Source organism: Pleurodeles waltl, chromosome 2_2 (assembly GCF_031143425.1).
Source record: "Pleurodeles waltl isolate 20211129_DDA chromosome 2_2, aPleWal1.hap1.20221129, whole genome shotgun sequence".
Taxonomy (NCBI): Eukaryota; Metazoa; Chordata; class Amphibia; order Caudata; family Salamandridae; genus Pleurodeles; species Pleurodeles waltl.
Window position 1 is genome coordinate 119,833,987 of NC_090439.1, and position 18,523 is coordinate 119,852,509.

The 18,523-nt window shown below is 46.4% G+C and overlaps 1 protein-coding gene across 7 annotated transcripts in view; it reads right to left on the reverse strand.

The window, feature by feature from the left end:
* Window positions 1-18,523, reverse strand: part of CDH20 (cadherin 20) — a 1,654,453-nt gene that overhangs the window by 629,231 nt on the left and 1,006,699 nt on the right. For 5 of the 7 annotated variants that reach the window (XM_069219506.1, XM_069219509.1, XM_069219510.1 and 2 more), the window contains one exon: window positions 1,211-1,266. The exons of the other annotated variants lie outside the window; for them this stretch is intronic. The gene's annotated coding sequence lies outside the window, so the exon portion shown is untranslated. The remainder of the gene's footprint in view (window positions 1-1,210; window positions 1,267-18,523) is intronic. 7 annotated transcript variants of the gene reach the window in all.

Here is an 18,523-nt window from a genome sequence, read left to right on the forward strand (position 1 = left end):
TATCTTTAGAGCTTCTCACCTCTTTACCTTCGCTTGCAAAATTGCTCTGTATCTGAGGTAACAGAAGGTCCAGTTCTGCAGGTTTTACGATAAAATAAAAAATGAGAGGTGAGGCTGCTTTGCAGAGTCAGATGAAAAAAATGCATTTCACTATACTTGGAAAGGTGACACAGGCTACTAGAGAAAATAAGGCTACACTTCAAAGCGCTTGCAATATATAAACACTGCTGGTTCACCCTCAAGGTTCCTATCTTATTCAGACGAGGTTCACCATCAAGGATTGAATCCAAGGCCTCACACGGTTCACTTTACATCTCATATGTTATGCTCTCATAATGATGGCGGATGGCAGACTTCTCCTGGTGATTAGTTGTTCTGAGGAATTCGCTTCCCGCTTGCCTCCATGATGCACTGGGCATTTTTAAGCAGCCACCGCAGACATCTTGTCACCCAAATTTCCATGCCGAAAAGGTATAACACTGCCCTTTTATTGGACATCAGACAGCTCTTTATTTGTTTTCTGAGGCAACTTCTGATTGCAGGTCTGGATCAGTTTTCAAACTTGATCTCCATAATCAATAGTTCTTTAAACATTTTAGTGATTTTGATTTCAATGTTAGATTTTCTATAGTGAGTCTTTGGAGTTCAAAGTTTCATGAGACTGTCAGGCATCGCTGCTTTTTAGTGACAGGGCATACGCTTTTAACATTACAATTAATATTGTGCATTGATTTTAGACCTAAAAGGATTTACCATTATTAAAATAATAACTGGATGCTCGTGACGCATAATTAGTTAATTATGGCAGGACAATTTCAATCTTACTTCACAAATACAAACACATCTTTGTAAGAGAAGCAAAAAGTGCACTAGCATTGAAATTAAGCAGTGGTGGTGGTCGAGGTGATGACTTACTGCAGGCAGAAGGAGGTACTGTGGCAGGCAACTTAGCTTTGCTGTGCGTAAATTTTGATCTTGTTCTGCTGGCCACCCACTTCAGGCTCTGGTGACCAGGGAACACATGAAGACAGGGATTGTCTCAATGGTGACCTCAGATGACTTGCTACCTATGTGGCAATACCAGAAAGGGAGTGGCCATTGTTTCCACAGTGAAAGACTCCTAATGGTCTTATGGAAAATAGAAGGAGGAGGGAACAAGTTCATCCTATGGCATGGAAAAGGCGTAGAACCACTAGCTTCTAGCTCTTACCTGCTTCTTCAGTCCCTTCTGTTCCTTTAGAGCTGTATATCACCTTCACCTTGGTCCTAAAATAATAACACAAAACCGTTAGCAACACTAACCAAGTGATGCAAGACTATACAATTATTTGTGATTGTCTTACAGGCTCCCATGTTGTATTTGTATTGGCAAACCCATTATAGTTAGACTTAACTCCACGCGACGGAGGGGCAGATTAACAAGATTGTGGTGCAGTGCAGCATAGCAAATTACCTTGCTGCGCTGCACTGCATGACGGGAAAAAGACAGGAATATGCAATAAGTACATCAATGAAGTGCCTTCCTGCCATTACTGCTGCACTGGTGCCCTTTTGGCAGCCTAATGCCAATGTAGTCCCCCTTGCACCATGGTGGAAGGGTGCCTTCTTTGGATGCAGGATTGTTTTGTGCAGGAAAGAGCACCTTCCTGCACAAAAACAATCCCTTGAGCCATAATTGTCTATGTGTGCTGCAGATACAACAGACATAGAAAAAAGAAGCAATAAGTAAAAATAAAGTTATTCTCCTCATTACGCCACCCCGGAAAGAGCGTAGCATTTTGGGCCATTCTCAGGTTTACCAATTCCGGGAAATCTAGGAATGCATCAAAGTACATGGGAGTTGCTTGGGAAAACCCAAGCAAGGCCTATGGAATGCCTTCCCAGGACAGGGTAAGGCAAAGCAGCAATTTGCGCTGCATTGCTTGATTCCAGATTTATGAAGCCACACGGCCATGCAAACTGGCCTTCCATGGCTTCATAAATCACATTTAAAGATTGCATTGTGCATGTACCATGCTGCATGGTGCAAACGCAATGCAAACCTGTTCATTAATATGCCCATGTTTTTTTTATTCGAACACAACATTCACTAGAGCTTTTGTGTAAGAAACAGTGTGCCAAATGTATGTCCAAGTGACAGCACAGTGCAGCAAACCACCTTGCTGCTCTGCACTGCATCACAGGGAAAGGGCAGGAATGCACAGTAATTAAAAGAATACAGCATACTCCCATCCTTGTCCCTGTGCTGGAGCCATTTTGGCAGCCTAGAGCCAATGCAGGCCCCCTTGCACTATGGTGCAAGGGGGCCTCTGTTGTAAGAGGGATTGTTTTTGAAGGGGCCTCTTCCTGCACAAAAACATTCCCCTGAGGCATATTCCTCTTTCTATATGTGCTGCTAAATGCAGCACAATTAGAAAGAGGAAGTAAAAAGAAGAAATAAAGATATTTCTCCCCCTTACGCCTCACCTAGGGAGGGGTAGGTTTTTGGCACATTCCCAGGTCTACCACTTGTGGTAAATCTGGGAATGAGTTAAAATCCAGGGCTGTTGTGTGGGAACACCCACGCAACACCCATGGAACGCCTCCCGGGGCAGAGTCAGGCAAAGCAGCGATTTGCACTGCATTGCTTTCCTCAGGATTTATGAGGCTACTCAAGGTCACACAAGGTGGCCTTGCATGGCTTCATAAATCTCATTTGGGGGTTGTTTCGCTCTTGCTCCACATTGTGTGGTATGAAAGTGACACAAGTGGGCATAAATAGCCCCATTACGTAGAATGAATTCTTTAACATCATTTAGGGACTTAGCGAGATGAACCTCAACAAATCACATGTACAGAAATGGGTAAATGAGGAAGACGTATTCAACCAATTGATTCTACGGATGGAAATCCTTTACGGACTCCGAAGCAAATCTTTGATAAACACTTCATAATGCACAATCTGTTTTACAGTTAGTGTCATGTAAAGGAATTCATTTTGGTGTGACTCAAGCTTGCCTCAATGCAGTCAGAAGAAGACTGCAGGACAGTCAGACATCTGCTGTCACATGAGCTTACTTTTTACATCGGGAGTTTCATAGTGCAGCAGAGAAACACCTCAAACTTAATCTGAATAAATATGCACGAATATGGTTCTCAAACCTTACTTGCTTTCATAACATATTGGTAAAGGGTTTGTACAGCAAGAACTGCCTTATTAACCACCAAAAACACATGTTAGCCACAGTCAAAAATGCTTTGTTCATTTTAATCATTGCTCTGTTTGAAGAGGTCGAGCTTCCCTGTTTTATTTCCCATCCAAAGCACCGAGGTTTTGGAGGAGATCTGAAAAAAATTAATTTGCGTTTTAAAGATTGTTTCTTGTGTAGTTTGCAGCTATGCCTCATATTACTGGCTTCATTGAGGAATCAAAAAATAGTGGGGAACAAATGCTTTGGAAAACCGATGGGCTTTAACAGTGTAATTTGAAGCTATGAAGATTGGAAAGCTCGTGTGCAGTTTTTCAGCTACTTGTACTGTTTAAAGCATTGTGGGGCATGTTTATCAAAGTTTTCATCGCCCTTGAGCCATGCAAGGTAGTACAAGGGAGACACAAAACCTAGAATGATATATACCAAGACACGCACGCAAATTTGGATTAACGCAAGACTGCACAAGTGGCTGCTTTGAGTTACTTTAACCGAGGGAGGCATTGTTCCATGGGTGGAGTGTTGGTTTTCCTGTGCACTCACCCATGGATTTTGCAGCATTACCACATTTACCAACACTGGTAAACCTGGGAATACTTCAAAATGCTACGGCTTCCCAGGAGAGAGGTAATGCGCAGAAATCTCTTTAGTTCTCTTTCTTTTTAACCTTTTTCTATGTGTGCTGCATTCTGCTGCACATAGAAAGAGTTAAAAGGATCAGAGGGTTGTTTTTTGTACAGGAAGTGCTTTCCTGAACAAACACAATGCTGTCTGAAACACAGGCACCATTGCACCATGGTGCAAGTGTACCTGTGTAGGCACTAGGCAGCAGTATGTGCACCAGTGCAGGCGGAGAGCAGGAATGTGCCATTTCTTGATAGATCTGGCCCATTCCTGCCATTTTCCTCTCACGCAGTGCTGCACAGCATGGTGTCTTCCTGCATTGTGTTGCCTAAAATAATGATAAATATGGTACTGTGCCTTTTTAATCACGATCTTGTGCCGTTCTGCACTGGCTTGATGTCAGTCTAGAGCCTGCTCATAGAATACAAAAACAATAATAAGAAACCTATTGGAGATTAAATGTAGTTGCACCTCCATCTTGTCCATTTGCTTCTGCACCATTTATAGGACACTAGAAAGAATTTTTTTTACCTCACAATCCAAAATGTATTTAATGTTGCTTACAGGCCTGTGCTGACAGCTAGCAGTTCTGCTGGAGGACCATGAGTGTGACTCTAAATTTAAATTGCTAAATTGCTGGTGGTGATCAACACCTAAGTCGAATTTAGGACCTGATTTAGAGTTTGGCGGACAGGTCTCCTTGTCAGAAAATTACACAATCCTGCTCAATTTATTAAAGTATTTTTTAATCAATGACACGTTTATTAAGTTGGACTATATTTCGGTCATGCTGTGATCGAGTAACATGTCCACCAACCTCTACATCAGTCCCTAAAACTAGAAAGCCCCAAGTGAAATCAAAGTATGATTACCTGATTTACTTTCCAAGATAAATGATAAGAAAATGCTCATGTCTGAGCCAGCTAAAGATGAACTAATGAGGTGGTCACAGTCCTGCCTCATCAATATAATCTAAATATTAAACCCCAGAAGTCCTAGCTACTGACCTGGCACTGCTTCCGTGGCAAAATATTCTAACATAAAAGGTAATGATGTAGTGGGAAGAACCATATGGCTACAGCGGTCTCTTCTAGGAGAGCATAAGAGTTCTAGAAAAACATTTCCATATTCAACTTTGGATGCATCCCTGACCTAGTGACTTCAGTGGCTGTAGCAGATCCTACTTGTGTGGTCATTAAATGCCGTAGTAGTTATGAGGAAAGCTTGGATTCCAACGGAAGGAGCCGGTAGGCATCATGGAGCTCATCCAGATTTAGGCCCATATTTATACTCTGTTTGCGCAGGATTTGCGTAATTTTTTTAACGCAACTTCGGCACAAACTTAGCTCCATATTTATACTTTGGCGCTAGACCCGTCCAGCGCCAAAGGTATGGAGTTTGAGTCATTTTTTGGATGTAAAAACTGACCATGCGCTAACGACATGCAAGGTAGGCGTTTCCATGCAAAAAATGACTCTAAGGCATGTGCGCCTTATTTATCCTCTGGCGTCAAAATGACGCACAGGAGGAGGCAGGCCTTAAAACATGGCACCCAGGCGGATTTGCGCTGTTTTTTAACGCCTGGGTCGGGGCAAGCGTTAAGGGACCTGTGGGCTCATTTCCATGGTGGGAGACCATGGAAGAAGTCCACAGGTGCCCTTCCCTGCCCCCAGGGACACCCCCTACTACCCTAGCCCACCCCTGGGTGACACCCATGGAAGGGGGGACCCATCCACGGTGAGTGCAGGTAAGTGCAGGTAAGTATCATTTTTTTTATTTTGTAAAGTGGCATGGGGGGCCTAACCTGGGCCCCCCTACATGCTACTGTGCCCAATGGCTTACGTCATTCCATAAATAAAGTGCCCTGCTGGCGTGTCCGAATGGCGTTAGCCGGCGGTAAACCTTTTGACGCAAATCTGCACTGGCGCTGATTTGTGTCAAAAAGTATAAATATGGGTCTTAATTTTACCTACCAGGGACTGTGTAGTTTAATAGTACCACAAATTACTTTCTCAGAGCAAGGAGCACACTACGATATATAGGGGTGGGAAATAAGGGACCATTTTAGGGATTGGAGTAGGACATTAACCAAGACCAAGCAGGTTTAAGAGCCCCTAGTGCCCCCTTCCGCCACATTAACATCACTTTTTTTACACTAATGTGGCCCAATGAGGCCAAAATTGCTGCGCCAGAATACAAAGTGGTGCAATTAATGCATTGAATCACTTTGTAATCCTTTGCGCTACATTATGCCTGAGCCCGGCAGATTGTATGTAAAGAGCGAGTCCCCCCGTTAGGCTGCCAAATAAATGGCCCAAAGAAATTGAAAAGATTTCGTTGCATCCTTTTTTATGGTACTTTTAACACCTTCTCAGAGCAGGCGTTAATAAGAGGGACACCATTATTTACAATGGGCCTCAATTGGTCTTTGCAGGATTAGCGTTAACATTTTTTACGCTAATCCTGCAAAGCTCCGAACTGGAGCCAAAAACTTTGACGCTAGTTCCCTAAATACCTCCATGATGCACTGTATCTTAGATAGGCTTCTCTTACAAAAATACCCTTAATATTCCTATTAAGAGACTGTTTATGTTCCACTGGAACACCAGAATAAACCTGGGCCCAACAAGTCAAGATAATTTTCCTACCTGCAGCACTGAGAAGAATCCTTGTTGTAGAAACATTACAGGAGTTGTTCCTGCCTCTCAAATTAAGGTGTAGTAGAGCTTGTAAACTGCTGGAGTCTAGGAAGGTTCAGCACAAAATGAGTGTGTTGCATAGGCTCAGATACCCTAGAGTACTCCTGGAATGACTATGAGCACCTGCACTAGATTTGAGGAAAAGCACATTGTAGGAAAGTACCATCTTGCCTGGCATGTTACCCCCATATTCCACTGTATATATGTTGTTTTAGTTGTATGTGTCACTGGGACCCTGCGAGCCAGGGCCCCAGTGCTCATAAATGTGCCCTGTATGTGTTACCTGTGTTATGACTAACTGTCTCACTGAGGCTCTGCTAATCAGAACCTCAGTGGTTATGCTCTCTCATTTCTTTCCAAATTGTCACTAACAGGCTAGTGACCAATTTCACCAATTTACATTGGCATACTGGAACACCCTTATAATTCCCTAGTATATGGTACTAAGGTACCAAGGGTATTGGGGTTCCAGGAGATCCCTATGGGCTGCAGCATTTCTTTTGCCACCCATAGGGAGCTCTGACAATTCTTACACAGGCCTGCCACTGCAGCCTGAGTGAAATAACGTCCACGTTATTTCACAGCCATTTACCACTGCACTCAAGTAACTTATAAGTCACCTATATGTCTAACCTTTACCTAGTAAAGGTTAGGTGCAAAGTTACTTAGTGTGTGGGCACCCTGGCACTAGCCAAGGTGCCCCCACATTGTTCAGCGCAAATTTCCCGGACTTTGTGAGTGCGGGGACACCATTACACGCGTGCACTACACATAGGTCACTACCTATGTGTAGCTTCACAATGGTAACTCCGAATATGGCCATGTAACATGTCTATGATCATGGAATTGCCCCCTCTATGCCATCCTGGCATTGTTGGCACAATCCCATGATCCCACGGGTCTCTAGCACAGACCCGGGTACTGCCAAACTGCCTTTTCAGGGGTTTCACTGCAGCTGCTGCTGCCAACCCCTCAGACAGGTTTCGGCCCTACTGGGGTCCAGTCAGGCTTGGCCAAGGATGGCAGAACAAAGGACTTCCTCAGAGAGAGGGTGTTACACCTCTCCCTTTGGAAAAAGGTGTTAAGGCAGGGGAGGAGTAGCCTCCCCCAGCCTCTGGAAATGCTTTCATGGGCACAGATGGTGCCCATTTCTGCATAAGCCAGTCTACACCGGTTCAGGGACCCCTCAGCCCTGCTCTGGCGCGAAACTGGACAAAGGAAAGGGGAGTGACCACTCCCCTGACCTGCACCTCCCCTGGGAGGTGCCCAGAGCTCCTCCAGTGTGCTCCAGACCTCTGCCATCTTGGAAACAGAGGTGCTGCTGGCACACTGGACTTCTCTGAGTGGCCAGGGCCAGCAGGTGACGTCAGAGACTCCTTCTGATAGGCTCCTTCAGGTGTTGCTAGCCTATCTTCTCTCCTAAGTAGCCAAACCCTCTTTTCTGGCTATTTAGGGTATCTGCTTTGGGGATTTCCTTAGATATCGAATGCAAGAGCTCATCCGAGTTCCTCTGCATCTCTCGCTTCACCTTCTGCCAAGGAATCGACTGCTGACCGCGCTGGAAGCCTGCAAAACTGCAACAAAGTAGCAATGACGACTACTGCAACACTGTAACGCTGATCCAGCCGCCTTCTCGACTGTTTTCCTGGTGGTGCATGCTGTGGGGTAGTCTGCCTCCTCTCTGCACTAGAAGCTCCGAAGAAATCTCCCGTGGGTCGACGGAATCTTCCCCCTGCAACCGCAGGCACCAAAGAACTGCATCACCGGTCCTCTGGGTCTCCTCTCAGCACGACGAGCGAGGTCCCTTGAACTCAGCAACTCTGTCCAAGTGACTCCCACAGTCCAGTGACTCTTCAGTCCAAGTTTGGTGGAGGTAAGTCCTTGCCTCCCCACGACAGACTGCATTGCTGGAAACGCGTGTTTTGCAGCTACTCAGGCTCCTGTGCACTCCACAAACATTTCCTTTGTGCACAGCCAAGCCTGGGTCCACGGCACTCTAACCTGCATTGCACGACCTCCTGAGTTGTCCTCTGGCGGCGTGGGACTCTCTTGTGCAACTTTGGGTGAGCACCGTTTCACTCCACTTCATAGTGCCTGTTCCGGCACTTCTGCGGGTGCTGCCTGCTTTTGAGAGGGCTCCTTGTCTTGCTGGGCGCCCCCTCTGTCCCCTGACGCAATTGGCGACATCCTGGTCCCTCCAGGGCTACAGCAGCACCCAAAAACCCTAACCACAAGCTTTGCAGCTAGCAAGGCTTGTTTACGGTCTTTCCGCAGGAAAACACATCTGCACGACTCTCCACGGCGTGGGACATCTATTCTCCTAAGGGGACGTTTCTAGCCCTTGTCGTTCTTGCAGAATCCTCAGCTTCTACTGTCCAGTAGCAGCTTCTTTGCACCCACAGCTGACATTTCCTGGGCATCTGCCCACTCTCGACTTGATCGTGACTTTTGGACTTGGTCCCCTTGTTCCACAGGTACCCTCGTCTGGAAATCCATTGTTGTTGCATTGCTGGTTTTGGTCTTTCCTGCAGAATTCCCCTATCACGACTTCTGTGCTCCTTGGGGAACTTTAGTGCACTTTGCACTCACTTTTCAGGGTCTTGGGGTGGGCTATTTTTCTAACTCTCACTGTTTTCTTACAGTCCCAGCAACACTCTACAAGGTCACATAGGTTTGGGGTCCATTCGTGGTTCGCATTCCACTTTTGGAGTATATGGTTTGTGTTGCCCCTATCCCTATGTGTCCCCATTGCATCCTATTGTAACTATACATTGTTTGCACTGTTTTCTAATACTATACTGCATATTTTTGGTATTGTGTACATATATCTTGTGTATATTTGCTATCCTCATACTGAGGGTACTCACTGAGATACTTTGGCATATTGTCATAAAAATAAAGTACCTTTATTTTTAGTATATCTGTGTATTGTGTTTTCTTAAGATATTGTGCATATGACTCTAGTGGTACTGTAGGAGCTTCACTCGTCTCCTAGTTCAGCCTAAACTGCTCTGCTAAGCTACCATTATCTATCAGCCTAAGCTGCTAGACACCCTATACACTAATAAGGGATACCTGGACCTGGTGCAAGGTGTAAGTACCCCTTGGTACTCACTACAAGCCAGTCCAGCCTCCTACATAGGTTGTGCAGCGGTGGGATAAGTACTTTGCAACTACTTACCACTTTTGTCATTGTACTTTTCATAAGAGAAAAATATACAAAACAAGTTCAGTGTATGTACACCTAACCAAAAAGTTTTGCTTTTCTTTTCTCACTTCTTTTCTAAGTGCTGAAAAGTACCTCTAAACTTTCTAAAAAGTTCTTAAAAAGTTTTAAAAGTTTTTTCTGTCTTTCCAAAAGTTCTGAAAAACTTTTTTCTCACTTTTTCTATCTCTTAAACACTTTCTAAAAATGTCTGGCACAGGCCAAACTGTTGATCTGTCCAAACTTGCTTATGATCACCTTAGCTGGAAAGGAGCAAGGAGTCTCTGCATAGAAAGAGGTTTAAGTGTAAGGAAAAATCCCTCTAGAGAACTGTTGGTTAATATGCTTTTTGAACAAGATAAAGCCAGAGGTGGCAATTCTGGTGAGAAATTAGCTGATGGTTCCCAATCTGACCCTGGGGCACCCCTAGCAAAAGATTTAGAAGGGAAACTTCCTAGCCTGCCCATTAGCAGACCACCTAGCATAGCTGGTACTGATGTAGAGTCACATCACAGTAATAGTGTTGCCTCACATCACAGTAAGAGTATTCCTTCTTATCATAGTAGAAGTGCTGTTTCTGTTAGCCAGGCTGTTAGAGTGCCATCTGTTAGGGACAGGTCTCCTTCTGTTCATTCTCACCATACTTCTCTTTCAAGGCATGTCCCACCCACCCACCCTGATGACAGAGTGTTAGAAAGGGAGCTCAATAGATTGAGAGTGGAACAAACCAGACTGAAGCTCAAGAAGCAACAGCTGGATTTAGATAGGCAGTCCTTAGAAATAGAAAGAGAAAGACAGAAAATTGGGTTAGAAACCCATGGTGGCAGCAGCAGTATTCCCAATAGTCATCCTGCAAGAGAGCATGATTCTAGGAATCTGCATAAGATAGTTCCCCCTTATAAGGAGGGGGATGACATTAACAAGTGGTTTGCTGCACTTGAGAGGGCCTGTGTTGTACAGGATGTCCCTCAAAGGCAGTGGGCTGCTATCCTATGGCTATCATTTAGTGGAAAGGGTAGGAATAGGCTCCTTACTGTGAAAGAAAGTGTAGCCAATGATTTCAAAGTTCTTAAGAATGCACTCCTAGATGGCTATGGCTTAACCACTGAACAGTACAGGATGAAGTTCAGAGAAACCAAAAAAGAGTCTTCACAAGACTGGGTAGACTTTGTTGACCATTCAGTGAAGGCCTTGGAGGGGTGGTTACATGGCAGTAAAGTTACTGATTATGAAAGCCTGTATAACTTAATCCTGAGAGAGCATATTCTTAATAATTGTGTGTCTGATTTGTTGCACCAGTACCTGGTGGACTCTGAGCTGACCTCTCCCCAAGAATTGGGAAAGAAGGCAGACAAATGGGTCAGAACAAGGGTGAACAGAAAAGTTCATACAGGGGGTGACAAAGATGGCAAGAAGAAGGATGGTAAGTCTTCTGACAAGGGTGGGGACAAATCTAAAAATGAGTCTTCATCAGGCCCACAAAAACACTCTGATGGGGGTAGTGGGCCCAAATCCTCTTCAAATCAAAACAAAGAAAAGAAACCATGGTGCTATTTATGTAAAATAAAAGGCCATTGGACAACAGATCCCAGTTGTCCAAAGAAAAGCACCAAGCCTCCTACCACTACAACCCCTGCTGCTACACCTAGTGCCCCTAGTAATAGCAGTAGTGGTGGGAGCAAACCTACTAATAGCCAATCCAAGGGAGTAGCTGGGCTCATTTGTGGTAATTAAGTTGGGGTTGGTCTTGTTAGGGAGACCACAGAGGCTGTGTTAGTCTCTGAGGGGGCTATTGATTTAGCCACCTTAGTTGCTTGTCCCCTTAACATGGATAAGTACAAGCAACTACCCCTAATAAATGGTGTTGAGGGTCAGGCCTACAGGGACACAGGTGCCAGTGTTATAATGGTAATAGAGAAACTGGTACACCCTGAACAACACCTACTTAGTCACCAGTACCAAGTAACCGATGCTCACAACAACACACTTAGCCACCCCATGGCTGTTGTAAATCTCAACTGGGGGGGGGTTACTGGTCCAAAGAAAGTTGTGGTTGCCTCAGATTTACCTGTAGACTGTCTACTAGGGAATGATTTAGAGACATCAGCTTGGTCAGATGTGGAGTTGGAGGCCCATGCAGCAATGCTGGGCATTCCAGTGCATATTTTTGCTTTAAACAGGGCTCAGGCCAAAAAGCAAAAAGGACAGGGTGACTTGGATCCTGGAAGAATGGACCAAGTGCTCCCTAAAGCTAAGGCTAATAGAAGTAAATCACTACCTACTATCCCTCCCTCTACAGTGGATTCTACTTCTGAGGAAGAAGAATTTCCACCCTGTGCAGAACCTACAGCAGAGGAGCTGGAAGCAGACACTGCTGAGCTTTTGGGTGAAGGGGGGCCTGCCAGGGAGGAGCTGAGTGTAGCACAGCATACCTGTCCCACACTAGAGGGTCTAAGGCAGCAAGCTGTCAAACAAGCAAATGGGGATGTCAGTGACTCTCACAGAGTTTACTGGGAGGACAACCTCTTGTACACTGAAGCAAGGGACCCAAAACCTGGAGTTGCCAGGAGATTAGTGATTCCTCAGGAGTACAGAAAGTTCCTCCTAACTCTAGCCCACGACATTCCCTTAGCTGGACATTTGGGGCAAATGAAAACTTGGGACAGGCTTGTTCCCTTGTTTCACTGGCCTAGAATGTCAGAGGACACAAAGGAATTTTGTAAGTCCTGTGAAACCTGTCAAGCCAGTGGCAAGACAGGTGGCACTCCAAAGGCACCCCTTATCCCACTGCCTTTGGTTGGGGTTCCCTTTGAACGGGTAGGGGTTGACATAGTTGGCCCCCTTGACCCTCCTACTGCTTCAGGCAATAGGCTTATCTTGGTGGTAGTGGACCATGCCACCAGATATCCTGAAGCAATTCCTCTAAGGACCACTACAGCTCCTGCAGTGGCAAAGGCCCTCCTGAGAATCTTTTCCAGGGTGGGCTTCCCAAAAGAGGTAGTATCAGACAGGGGAAGCAATTTCATGTCTGCTTACTTAAAGGCCATGTGGAAGGAGTGTGGTGTTACATACAAGTTCACCACACCCTATCATCCACAAACAAATGGACTGGTGGAGAGATTTAACAAAACTCTCAAAGGCATGATTAGGGACTCCCTGCAAAACTCCGCAGGAGATGGGATATCCTGTTACCTTGCCTCCTTTTTGCTTACAGGGAGGTACCCCAAAAAGGAGTGGGCTTCAGCCCCTTTGAACTCCTATTTGGACACCCTGTGAGAGGTCCTCTAACACTTGTTAAGGAGGGTTGGGAACAACCTTTAAAAGCTCCAAAGCAAGACATAGTGGACTATGTACTTGGCCTAAGATCAAGGATGGCTGAGTACATGAAAAAGGCCAGTAAAAACCTTCAGGCCAGCCAAGAGCTCCAAAAGCAATGGCATGACCAGAAGGCTGTTTTGGCTCAGTAGCAACCAGGGCAGAAAGTGTGGCCCCAAGAGCACTCCAAGACAAATGGAGTGGACCCCACATAATTGTTGAGAAGAAGGGTGAAGTCACCTACTTAGTTGACTTAGGCACTGCCAGGAGTCCCCTTAGGGTGCTCCATGTCAATCGCCTGAAACCCTACTATGACAGGACTGATCTCACCCTGCTCATGGCAACAGATGAGGGACAGGAAGAAGAGAGTGACCCTCTCCCTGATCTCTTCTCTTCCACAGAACAAGATGCTCTAGTGGAAGGTGTAGTTTTGGCAGATTGTCTTACTGCTGAGCAGAAAGACCACTGCATAAATCTCCTAGGTCAGTTTTCTGAACTCTTCTCTACTGTGCCAGGCACCACTTCTTGGTGTGAGCACACTATAGATACTGGAGACAGCTTGCCTGTCAAAAGTAAGATCTATAGGCAGCCTGACCATGTCAGAGACTGCATAAAGCAAGAGGTGCAGAAAATGCTTGAACTAGGAGTGGTTGAGCACTCTGAAAGTCCATGGGCCTCTTCTGTGGTACTTGTACCAAAACCTCATTCCAAGGATGGAAAGAAGGAAATGCGGTTTTGTGTAGACTATAGAGGTCTCAACCAGGTAACCAAAACTGATGCTCACCCTATACCCAGGGCAGATGAGCTAATAGATACACTGGCATCTGCCAAGTATCTAAGCATTTTTTATTTGACTGCAGGGTATTGGCAGATCAAATTATCAGAAGATGCAAAAGCAAAAACTGCATTTTCAACCATTGGAGGCCATTACCAATTCACAGTAATGCCTTTTGGATTGAAAAATGCACCGGCCACTTTTCAGAGGTTGGTGAACACTGTCCTGCAAGGGCTGGAAGCTTTTAGTCCAGCATATCTAGATGATATAGCTGTCTTTAGCTCCAGCTGGGATGATCACCTGGTCCACCTATGGAAAGTTTTGGAGGCTCTGCAAAAGGCAGGCCTCACTATCAAGGCTTCAAAGTGCCAGATAGGGCAGGGGAAAGTGGTTTATCTGGGATACCTGGTAGGTGGAGAACAGATTGCACCACTTCAGGGGAAAATCCAAACTATTATAGATTGGGTTCCCCCTACAACTCAGACCCAGGTGAGAGCCTTCTTAAGGCTCACTGGGTATTACAGGAGCTTCATAAAGAACTATGGCTCCATTGCAGCCCCTCTTAATGACCTCACATCCAAGAAAATGCCTAAAAAGGTATTGTGGACAGCTAGCTGTCAGAAAGCTTTTGAGGAGCTGAAGCAGGCCATGTGCTCTGCACCTGTCCTGAAAAGCCCCTGTTACTCCAAAAAAATCATTGTCCAAACTGATGCATCTGAATTAGGGGTAGGGGCAGTCTTATCACAACTTAATTCTGAGGGCTAGGATCAACCTGTTGCTTTTATCAGCAGGAGGTTGACCCCTAGAGAAAAGCGTTGGTCTGCCATAGAGAGGGAGGCCTTTGCTGTGGTCTGGGCACTGAAGAAGTTGAAGCCATACCTGTTTGGCACTCACTTCATTGTTCAGACAGACCACAAACCTCTACTTTGGCTAAAACAAATGAAAGGTGAAAACCCTAAATTATTGAGATGGTCCATATCCCTACAGGGAATGGATTATACAGTGGATCATAGACCTGGTAGTACCCACTGCAATGCAGATGGACTCTCCAGATATTTCCACTTAGACAATGAAGACTCATCGGGTCATGGCTAGTCTTACTGTCATTCGTTTGGGGGGGGTTGTGTAGGAAAGTACCATCTTGCCTGCCATGTTACCCCCATATTTCACTGTATATATGTTGTTTTAATTGTATGTGTCACTGGGACCCTGCCAGCCAGGGCCCCAGTGCTCATAAGTGTGCCCTGTATGTGTTACCTATGCTATGACTAACTGTCTCACTGAGGCTCTGCTAATCAGAACCTCAGTGGTTATGCTCTCTCATTTCTTTCCAAATTGTCACTAACAGGCTAGTGACCAATTTCACCAATTTACATTGGCATACTGGAACACCCTTATAATTCCCTAGTATATGGTACTAAGGTACCAAGGGTATTGGGGTTCCAGGAGATCCCTATGGGCTGCAGCATTTCTTTTGCCACCCATAGGGAGCTCTGACAATTCTTACACAGGCCTGCCACTGCAGCCTGAGTGAAATAACGTCCACGTTATTTCACAGCCATTTACCACTGCACTTAAGTAACTTATAAGTCACCTATATGTCTAACTTTTACCTGGTAAAATTTAGGTGCAAAGTTACTTAGTGTGTGGGCACCCTGGCACTAGCCAAGGTGCCCCCACATTGTTCAGGGCAAATTCCCCGGACTTTGTGAGTGCGGGGACACCATTACACGTGTGCACTACACATAGGTCACTACCTATGTGTAGCTTCACAATGGTAACTCCGAATATGGCCATGTAACATGTCTATGATCATGGAATTGCCCCCTCTATGCCATCCTGGCATTGTTGGCACAATCCCATGATCCCACGGGTCTCTAGCACAGACCCGGGTACTGCCAAACTACCTTTTCAGGGGTTTCACTGCAGCTACTGCTGCTGCCAACCCCTCAGACAGGTTTCTGCCCTCCTGGGGTCCAGCCAGGCTTAGCCCAGGATGGCAGAACAAAGGACTTCCTCAGAGAGAGGGTGTTACACCCTCTCCCTTTGGAAAAAGGTGTTAAGGCAGGGGAGGAGTAGCCTCCCCCAGCCTCTGGAAATGCTTTCATGGGCACAGATGGTGCCCATTTCTCCATAAGCCAGTCTACACCGGTTCAGGGACCCCTCAGCCCTGCTCTGGCGCGAAACTGGACAAAGGAAAGGGGAGTGACCACTCCCCTGACCTGCACCTCCCCTGGGAGGTGCCCAGAGCTCCTCCAGTGTGCTCCAGACCTCTGCCATCTTGGAAACAGAGGTGCTGCTGGCACACTGGACTGCTCTGAGTGGCCAGGGCCAGCAGGTGATGTCAGAGACTCCTTCTGATAGGCTCCTTCAGGTGTTGCTAGCCTATCTTCTCTCCTAAGTAGCCAAACCCTCTTTTCTGGCTATTTAGGGTCTCTGCTTTGGGGATTTCCTTAGATAACGAATACAAGAGCTCATCCGAGTTGCTCTGCATCTCTCTCTTCACCTTCTGCCAAGGAATCGACTGCTGACCGCGCTGGAAGCCTGCAAAACTGCAACAAAGTAGCAATGACGACTACTGCGACACTGTAACGCTGATCCAGCCGCCTTCTCGACTGTTTTCCTGGTGGTGCATGCTGTGGGGGTAGTCTGCCTCCTCTCTGCACTAGAAGCTCCAAAGAAATCTCCCGTGGGTCGACGGAATCTTCCCCCTGCAACCGCAGGCACCAAAGAACTGCATCACCGGTCTTCTGGGTCTCCTCTCAGCACGACGAGTGAGGTCCCTTGAACTCAGCAACTCTGTCCAAGTGACTCCCACAGTCTAGTGACTCTTCAGTCCAAGTTTGGTGGAGGTAAGTCCTTGCCTCCCCACGCCAGACTGCATTGCTGGGAACCGGGTGTTTTGCAGCTACTCCGGCTCCTGTGCACTCCACGAAGATTTCCTTGGCGCACAGCCAAGCCTGGGTCCACAGCACTCTAACCTGCATTGCACGACCTCCTGAGTTGTCCTCCGGCGGCGTGGGACTCTCTTGTTCAACTTCAGGTGAGCACCGTTTCACTCCACTTCGTAGTGCCTGTTCTGGCACTTCTGCGGGTGCTGCCTGCTTCTGAGAGGGCTCCTTGTCTTGCTGGGCGCCCCCTCTGTCCCCTGATGTAATTGGCGATATCCTGGTCCCTCCTGAGCCACAGCAGCACCCAAAAACCCTAACCACAAGCTTCGCAGCTAGCAAGGCTTGTTTACGGTCTTTCTGAAGGAAAACACTTCTGCACGACTCCCCACAGCGTGGGACATCTATCCTCCAAAGGGGACGTTTCTAGCCCTTGTCGTTCTTGCAGAATCCTCAGCTTCTACTGTCCAGTAGCTGCTTCTTTGCACCCACAGCTGGCATTTCCTGGGCATCTGCCCACTCTCGACTTGATCGTGACTTTTGGACTTGATCCCCTTGTTCCACAGGTACCCTCGTCTGGAAATCCATCATTGTTGCATTGCTGGTTTTGGTCTTTCCTGCAGAATTCCCCTATCACGACTTCTGTGCTCTTTGGGGAACTTTAGTGCACTTTGCACTCACTTTTCAGGGTCTTGGGGTGGGCTATTTTTCTAACCCTCACTGTTTTCTTACAGTCCCAGTGACCCTCTACAAGGTCACATAGGTTTGGGGTCCATTCGTGGTTCGCATTCCACTTTTGGAGTATATGGTTTGTGTTGCCCCTATCCCTATGTGTCCCCATTGCATACTATTGTAACTATACATTGTTTGCACTGTTTTCTAATACTATACTGCATATTTTTGGTATTGTGTACATATATCTTGTGTATATTTGCTATCCTCATACTGAGGGTACTCACTGAGATACTTTGGCATATTGTCATAAAAATAAAGTACCTTTATTTTTACTATATCTGTGTATTGTGTTTTCTTATGATATTGTGCATATTACACTAGTGGTACTGTAGGAGCTTCACCCGTCTCCTAGTTCAGCCTAAGCTGCTCTGCTAAGCTACCATTATCTATCAGGCTAAGCTGCTAGACACCCTATACACTAATAAGGGATACCTGGGCCTGGTGCAAGGTGTAAGTACCCCTTGGTACTCACTACAAGCCAGTCCAGTCTCCTACAAACAGTAAATAATCAGTATACACAAATATTTACAGCAAGTACACACGTCCGTACACTGTCCCATGAAATGTCCGTGGACCAGTGGTCCCAAAAAGCATGGGTAAAGCCTACACATGACACCTGCCTCAAAACAGAGAGAACACTGCAGGGGCATCAGGTAAAAAAAAAAAAACAGGCACCTCAGGGGGAAGGGGAGGGGGGCACCTCAGCCGGATGATGGTACGGCGCCACTGCTCCTCGAGGGGGATCCATGCCCACTGCCTGGTGCTGGGGAGTGCAAAGCCACAGTCTCTCAAGTCTCTCAAGTGGGTGGGCTGCCCACTGCTTGGTCCTGGGGAGTGCAAAGCCACAGTCTCTCAAGTCTCTCAAGTGGGTGGTTTGCCCACTGCTTGGTCCTGGGGAGTACAAAGCCACAGTCTCTCAAGTGGGTGGTTTGCCCACTGCTTGATCCTGGGGAGTGCAAAGCCACAGTCTCTCAAGTGGGTGGTTTGCCCACTGCCTGGTCCTGGAGAGGGCAAAGCCACAGTCTCTCAAGTGGGTGGTTTGCCCACTGCTTGGTCCTGGGGAGTGCAAAGCCACAGTCTCTCAAGTCTCTAAA